The sequence below is a fragment of the Eumetopias jubatus genome, unplaced genomic scaffold (genome assembly GCF_037043125.1).
Source record: "Eumetopias jubatus isolate StellerSeaLion01/CBP00866 unplaced genomic scaffold, mEumJub1_p1.0 scaffold_5, whole genome shotgun sequence".
NCBI classification, from domain to species: Eukaryota; Metazoa; Chordata; class Mammalia; order Carnivora; family Otariidae; genus Eumetopias; species Eumetopias jubatus.
Window position 1 is genome coordinate 36,100,898 of NW_028274811.1, and position 9,013 is coordinate 36,109,910.

Consider the following 9,013-nt stretch of genomic DNA (forward strand, 5'->3'; position numbering starts at 1 on the left):
CCTCCGCCGAGTAAAGGCTTCTTCTTAAATCTCTTGAGGAAACTTTACTTATTTTTTGAAGCAAACCAGGCCCTGTGTGAAAACGGAGAGTACGTACAGTGATAGAAGGAGGGACAGGGTCCCTGCCATCATGGAGCTTACAGTCCAGCAGGGGAGAAAGGGAGGTAACTGATCATCTCATAAAGGACCGTTTAATTGCAACTGTGGTAAATACTGTATGTTAATTGTACTTGAATAAAAAAAAAAAACCCACCCTAAAAATAATTACAACTGTGGTCAATGTGACAGAGAAAATCACATAGGATTTGACGGGGGACTCTTTCCAAGTCTCTGCGTCTGGGGGAGGGTGAGGAATGGTTAGTTAGGTGGGTTTCCAGAAGGAGGTGATGTTTGAACGGAGACCCACAGGATTAATGAGTGAACCCGGGAAAACGGGTTCCAGGCCCATCGGCTGCTTCACAGCCTCCACTTGCTTATACTTTTGGCTCAAAGGTAAATTTCGCTTGCACATGGGTCTGTGACTTTTCAGCTCCTGCTCCTTCTGCCTATGGCCGATTCGCTGATAGTTCTGCCTTCGTATTCGTAAGGGAGGGGAGGGGATTAGGTCAGTTCATCTTTTTACCCCTGGCTTGTATGACTTTCGAGTTATTCCTGTTTCTGCAACTAGAGTCACATTTCTCCTTGGGCAGAAGCCAGGGTCCTCAGACAACCTTGCTTTGCATGCTCTGGAAGTCTTCTGGCTGTGGCCACATGGCAGTCCTTTTTCATATGGACAAAGATGGGATTTTGGACCACATGGCAATGTCACACTTGGCCTGTTCCATAGTCTTGTATAATTTACTTGAGTTACAGTGAGAGGCAAGAAGGAAAGCATAAGCTATTCTTTGACATCTTTATATTTTTCTTGACATAAAACATTTTGGGTCTGGGGCGCCTGGCTGGCTCAGGCAGTAGAGCCTGTGACTTTGATCTCAGGGTTGTGGGTTCAAGCCCCATGTGGGGTGTAGAGAGTACTTTTAAATCTTAAGAAAATTTTTGGGTACAAAAGAGAGAGACATGGTCTCTTGTCCCCCACCTTTATCCCTCCTGCCTGCCATTTCTACTGAACTGAGCATGGCTGGAAATGGACTTCTCTGTCTGTGCTTCCTGAAATAGGGTATGGTCTTGTTTGGACTTCTCAAACAATTTGAGAAAGAAACCTTTTAAGCAGAAGGCTGAGAAGTAACTTGAATAATATCTTGTTGTTACTTAATATTATCTAGAGTAGCAAATGAAAGGGTCTTTATTGAAAAACGCTTTTGGATGATTCCTGTCTTTTAGCATTCAGAATTTTTTCCCGTGTCTTTTATTTTCTCTTATTTTTTTTAAAGATTTAATTAATTATTTATTTGAGAGAGAGACAGACAGAGATAGTGAGAGAGAGCACGAGCAGGGAAGAGAGGGAGAAGCAGGCTCCCTGCTCAAGCCCGATGCGGGACTCAATCCCAGGACCCTGGGATCATGACCTGAGCAGAAGGCAGCCGCTTAACCATCTGAGCCACCCAGGTGCCCTCCCATGTCTTTAAAAGAATTACTTAAATTACTTTTGATTAATTACTAATTACTTAATTTATGATTAACAAAGAGAAGGGAATCCTTATTTCTTTTTAAAGATTTTATTTATTTATTTGAAAGAGAGAGAGCACAGAGGGAGAGGGAGAGGGAGAAGCAGACTCCCCACTGAGCAGAGAGCCCCATGTGGGGCTTGATCCCAGGACCCTGAGATCATGACCTGAGCCGAAGGCAGACGGCTTAACTGACCAAACCACCCAGGCGCCCCAAGAAAGGAATCCTTTAGGCCATGAATTACCCTAGAACAGGGAGGGATACCACCTGACACTTTTTTCGTATTTACCACAGTATACAGCAGAGGTGAACAGAGAGTGATACCTAGTAAGATAGCTCGATAAAAGTTTGTTTAATCAGTGAAGGAGGGAAAGCATGAAGTCTTAGCCCTGCCTAACTCTTTGGGATCTCATCACCATCCAGCCTGGGACTTTTTTTTCTCTCCATTCTTCTGTTGTAACACTGATCATATTACATCATCAAATTACTAGTGCATTCATCATCATTGCCAACACTCATTGTTATCAAGGGTGGTCTTGGCTAGCTTTTAGAAGCTTGATTGTCTTGGTCATTCATCTGTCTATCCACCCATTTGTCTGTCTACCCAACCATCTATCTGTCCATCCAACCATTCATGCATCCATTTTCCATCCATTCATCCAAATGTCTAACCATTGATCCAAACATCCAGCCCTCTAAATAAGAGAGTCGTAACCCCCAAGTTATTGATAGTCCAATAGCACCTTTTTGACCACGGACAACCACTTCTTACTGATCTGAGTCCCTAAGCTACATCAAGTTGGAGAAGAAGGTAGAGTGGGGAATAGGTGGCAGAATGTGTATGTTGTTTGGGTGAGCATGAATATGAGTGGACATAGTATACTGTGGTATAGTATAGAATCATTTGGTGGCTACTTTTGAAATAAGAGACCAATAAATAAATTAAAACTATTTTGGAGATTTATATGGCTTTCCCTGGGAAAAGCCCAATAAATAAATTAAAACTATTTTGGAGATTTATATGGCTTTCCCTGGGAAAGACCCTTTCCTCTGTCTTAAACAGAGACCTTTTATGAGAAGTCACAAATAATAAAAGCAACTCATTTAAAGAGAGAGGGGAGTCTAACTCAAGGGAAACATTGAGAAACAGGGAAACACAGAGAAATAAGGAAGAATCTTAATGAAGAGGAAGTGGAGTGGGGGGTGCAAGTAAATCCATCATGCTTTAAAAAATTAGGGGAGCTATCTTACATCTCTGCAAGCATAGTCTTAGACATTGAGGCAGCAAGGGGTAGTCCAGAAGGACAAGGGACCATGACTTTGGCCTAAAAAATTTCTTACAGTTCCCCTTTGACTCTCCCCACTCCTATACCACTACTCAATACTAAACCTGTTTTTGCTTCTCTGTGAAGCCCTCTTTGATATCCCAAAGGAGAATAAGGCGTGACCTCATTTCTGCACCCATAACTCCTACCCTATTCATTCTTTTACTAAGGATTAATTGTTTTATTACATGTTACTTGCTTGTCTAACCACAGCTAACCTGGCTGTAGACTTACGGGCAAGAATTTTGTCTAAGTCATCTGTTAATTTCTAGAGCCTAGTGCAGATGTCCTATTGATACTTAATAAATATCTAAGACGTGGAGGAAGAATAAAGGAAGAGTTAGGTGACTCTACTATAGTTACTAGATAGAAGACACACTCAGTGAGACTTTAGACATTCATCGATTCATTCATCCACTCATTCAACCAATCAACAAATACCGGTATTTACTACATGCCAATCACTGGAATAAGAAATGATCCTAGCCCTTGAAGGTAGTGACCCCATTGATAGGCAAATAAAATGCAGTGGGATACAAAGAGGTAGGTAGTGGTGATGATTGCACACGTTGTGAGCATAATTAACGCCACTGAATTGTATACTTAGTAATGATTAAAATGGCTAATTTTATGTTGTACACATTTTACCAAGATAAAATATATTTAAAAACACATACTGCATACTAAACTTACATGTAGTCCAATGACTGGCAAACTAAAAACTATAGTCCTGGAAATCAGAGTATGGGCTTGAGATGGTGGGATCTTTTTTGGAAAGGGGTGATGGTAAACTTTTCGGGCGTAAGAAAACTTCTTTTATGTTGTTTGAGTTGGTGATTACATGAGTGTACGCAATTGTTAAAACTCATCAAACTCAATATGTAATATCTGTGGCTTTAATGGTATGTTAGTTATTTCTCAATTATTAAGTAAGGTAAAACAGAGAAGGAGGTAGAAGAGGAGTTTGTAGGAGCCACAGGGTGTGCGGGCACCAGTTCCCAGGGAGGGACAGGAATCAGGGAAGGCTTCTTAAAGGTACTTAAGTATGTGCAACACCAAGGAGATATTTACACGTTTGAAGGAGGGGAAGAGACTCAGAGATGGGAAGTGACATGTCCAAGGTCACACTGCTAGCTGATGGCAGGGCTGGAAATAAAGCCCCATTTCATTGCTCATTCCTTAAACCTGTTTTTCTGATTGTCATCTAATGTCTTTTAGCCCCGTTGCTCCATGTTCTGCTCTGTGCTGCTGCATTTCCCAGATGCCCAAGCTTCAAATTCGGTTCTGTTAATGCTAGGCAGCAGTGGAAAACTGGAAGGAAGGCGGGAGGCAGGAAAAGTGGGCAGCATGCAGCTCTAAGCCCATTGTTTCCTGGTAGTATTGCAAGTTATCAGTGACAAACATCCACTAGAACACCAGCCTCGCAGTGTCCCCTGACAGGTTCAAGAACTAACTACCTGGCAGACCCACCGAGAGGTGCCAGGGCCAAGCCCCTAACTTCAGAGGTATGAGTCCAGGCAACGCAGTCCCCCTCAGAGGTCTGAACCAAAATGAAAACCTAAGTCACGGTCTGTTCCCCCAAACTGTCTTCTCCCAGTGCTCTCAAGCTTAGTGAATGACATCAGGTTATCCAAGGAGTGAGCCTTGACACCTCCCTCTCCCTCACCCCCTCTATCCCAAACCGACACCAAGTCCTGACCATTTTACTTCCTAGAAATCTCTTAGCTGTGCCCACTTCTTCTCCCCAGGCTTTGCTACCATCATCTCTTGCCTTCTATAATAAATGCCTAACTGATCTGGCGTTCACTCTGCCCACTCTTGTTGACTACCTATCTTCCTTTGTTTTAATGCAGCGTTCAGCAAATAAAATGCAGGAGACTTGATGTCTAGTCACAGCTCTGATAGTATCTGGGACAGTCACAAGCAAGTCAGTTCACGTCCCTAGTTTCTAGTTTCCCCGATTATAAAATATCAGGATCCCTACATACACCTGCACCTTACTGATCAAGCAAAGTTTTACAGATAGCACCATACCTGGACATTGAAGGAGAAGGATTTTGCCTTGTGTCTTGAGTGACAACCACAGCCCCTTTGTAACCTGCATGCCATCGGCCTCGGCCAGCACAGTCACCCACCATGTGCTTCTGGCAGGTGACTCTGCTGTGCCATGCTGTTTCTGGCCTCAGCGCCCAGACTCTTCTTATTTGTTCCTCTGTCTGGAAGTCTCTCTCTGGTCTTTGCCCTTCATAGTTCAGTTCAAAAGAGACTTCCCCAGGGAATTCATCCCCAATCCATCAGACCAGGGCAGGGGTCCCGCTTATAAATTCCCACAACACCTTCTACTTTTTCCTGGCACTTAGCACTTATCACATGTTTGTGAGCGATCTTTCCTGCTGGAATATAAGCTTCGGGAGGGGGGTGATTTTGTCTGCTTTTTTCCCACGTGTGCTTAGTACTGAGCAGACTGTCTTACGTTCAACAGATGCTGACTACATTGATTTGTTGAATGAGTGAATGATGGAACGATTTAATTCGTCGTCTTGTCCCTGTGTGATAGGCGGAAAAAGGCAGTAATGGGGGCCTCTGAGTCATTGCGGCTGACAACAGCTCGTTTTTCCTACTCATGAGAAAATGAAACAAAATAAAACAAACCAAAGCAACAACAACAAGAGAAACAAAAGCAGCAACTTAAACGGAAAAAGTCTCTGGACCACAGCCAGAATGAGCAGCCCAAGCTCCTGGTCACAGCGGCAGTCAGCTAAGGCTGACTGGTGAGCGTTTCAGCCAATGGGGTAATGAGAACATCATAACCTCGGGAGAGGAGAGCAAAATTCCTTCTCTGTGTCCAGTGTGGACTTAAGTGTGTCCCCAAACATGCACAGTGTGCCAATTAAAGGAGACTCAATTCAAGTCAAGAAGCGTGGTCTTTTCTTTCAACGTTCTTGAGGTTTCCATGTTTGTATTGTAATCGTTGATCTTTCTGGAATTTGATCTGGGTACAATGAAACAGCCAACTTAAAAACAAAGAACATATGAAGGCCCTTTAAACTATGACTCAACATCTAGAAGCCACAAAATAAAAGATTAATAAAGTATATAAACATTAAAACCATTTTGCATGGCAGGAAGCCCATAAAGCAGAGACCAATACAAATGACACACTGATAAAACATAACTGCAATTCACATTAGAAAATATTTATCCCTCTGGTATATAAGGAACGACTTGAAACTGATAAGAAAAAGACCAGCAACTGTGTAGAAGAATGGGCAAGGGATAGGTACAGATAATTCACAAAGAAAGCAAAACAAATGGCATCCGAACATGTAATAAGATTCTGTTTCACTATGAGAGAAAGCACACTGAGACACCATTTTCTACTCAGGACATTAGCAAAACTCCCAAGTATTTGATAGCTGATTCATTGGCAAGGGTGTTGGGAAGCAAACACTGTCATTTCTTCCTCATGGGTGTGTAAATTGGTAAACTCCTAGGGAGGCTGATTTAACAGTATCAATTAGCAATGCACACATCCTTTATCCCAGAAATTCCACTTTTAACAATTTATCCTATAGTGGTACTGGTACATATGTGAAGGGTCTATTGTAAAAAGTTCTCATTACAGCAGTGTTTGTAACAGCAAAAGATTAGAAGTCACCTAGAACACATCAATCAGTGGGACATTTATGATTGATTCCTCTAAGTAGTGATCTGCAAAGAGGTCCAAGATGTGTTGTTGGGTGAAAAAAAAAAAAAAAACCACAAAACGCACAAGTGTTACGGTAGCTACCTTTTATGTAACACAGAGGGAGAAATAAGAATATATATCTATTTTCTTAGAGAACTATGGAAGTAACAGGAGGTTTTTTTCCCCCAATAATCTTGGTGGTGGTGAGGGGTGGTGGGAACTAGGTAGAAGAGAAATTGGAGGGGGCTCGTCTCTGGATCTTTTACTACTTTTAATTTTTGAGCCATGTAACACTTACCCCTGAATATTTCTTGTTAAACATTGGTACTACCTATTCACAAATGAAATTATAACACAGAGAAACACCTCACGCTCTGCCAGGGCTAGAGATAGCGAAGATAGCTCTCTCATCTCAAAGAACTTGCAGATTACGGTGGAGATCATATTGAAACCCAGGACACAGCGGAGAGGATGAGAAAGATAATGACTATCCCAGAATGGCTAAAATTAACAAGTCAGGAAACGACAGATGTTGGCGGGGATGCGGAGAAAGGGGAACCCTCCTACACTGTTGGTGGGAATGCAAGCTGGTGCAACCACTCTGGAAAACAGTATGGAGGTTCCTCAAACAGTTGAAAATAGAGCTACCATACGATCCAGCAATTGCACTACTGGGTATTTACCACAAAGATACAAATGTAGGGATCCAAAGGGGTACGTGCACCCCAATGTTTATAGCAGCAATGTCCACAATAGCCAAACTGTGGAAAAAGTCAAGATGTCCATCGACAGCTGAATGGATCAAGAAGATGTGGTATATATACACAATGGAAAAGGAATGAGATCTTGCCATTTGCAACGATGTGGATGGAACTGGAGGGTGTTATGCTGAGTGAAACAAGTCAATCAGAGAAAGACATGTATCATATGACCTCACTGATATGAGGAATTCTTAATCTCAGGAAACAAACTGAGTGTTGCTGGAGTGGTGGGGGGGTGGGAGGGATGGGGTGGCTGGGCGATAGACATTGGGTAGGGTATGTGCTATGGTGAGCGCTGTGAATTGTGCAAGACTGTTGAATCACAGACCTGTACCTCTGAAACAAATAATGCAATATATGTTAAGAAAAAAGAAAAAGAAGAAGATAGCAGGAGGGGAAGAATGAAGGGGAGTAAGTCAGAGGGGGAGACGAACCATGAGAGAGATGGACTCTGAAAAACAAACTGAGGGTTCTAGAGGGGAGGAGGGTGGGGGGATGGGTTAGCCTGGTGATGGGTATTAAAGAGGGCACATTCTGCATGGAGCACTGGATGTTATGCACAAACAATTAATCATGGAACACTACATCAAAAACTAATGATGTAATATATGGTGATTAACATAACAATAAAAAATTAAAAAAAAAAGAAAGATAATGACTATCCAAATGTGAGGTGAAGAAACCAAGTGCTGAGCCAGAGAAGGACTAACAACAAAGCCAGGAGTGCTGGTTTCAGAGGCTGAATTCAGGGAAGGGAAAGGAACGAAGTCTTTAAGACCCAGCTGGTTTGGGAAAGCACAGGTCAAGCCAGGCACCGGGCTAAGTCCTCTCCAGGGGGCCACACTCTTAATTTTCCCCACAACCACCATGAGATCTGGGTTCTTACCATCTCCGTCACTTGATGGGAAATGTGAGTTACAGAGGTGGGGTTGCTTAGCTTGTAAGTAGTAGAGCTGGGATTCATATCCACATTTTCCTTCAACTGCACACCCACTTTTTAAAAAAGAGCATATTGTTTTTACGGAGGTAAAATTTACATACAGCGAAATGCAAAGATCCCAAATCTGTGTTCATTTTGGTGAGTTCTGACATATGCGCATACTTTTGTAACCCATACTCCAGTCAAGACACAGAACACTTTCCATCACCCTAGAAAGTTCTGCCATGCCTCCTTCCAGTCAATCTTCGAACTGCTGTAGAAAACCACTCCTCTGGTTTCTACCACAGTAGACTAGTTTTGTCTATGTTGTTGAACATATCGGGACTGTGTTCATTTTTATTGCTAAGTATTCCATATATTCTGCTATATGACACTCCACAACTTGCTTATCTGCTTCTGCTGATGGAGATTTGAGTTGTGGCCACATTTGGATATTAGGAATATAGCTGGTAGGAATATTCTTGTACAGGTCTTTTTGTGGATGTATGTTTTATGTCTCTTGAGTAAGCACCCAGGAATAGAACTGCTCGGTTATAGGAGTGTATTTTTTTTTAAAGATTTTATTTATTTATTTGAGAGAGAGAGAGAGAGAGAAACAGCATGAGAGGGGAGAAAGTCAGAGGGAGAAGCAGGCTCCCCACTGAGCCGGGAGCCCGATGTGGGACTCGATCCCAGGACTCCGGGATCATGACCC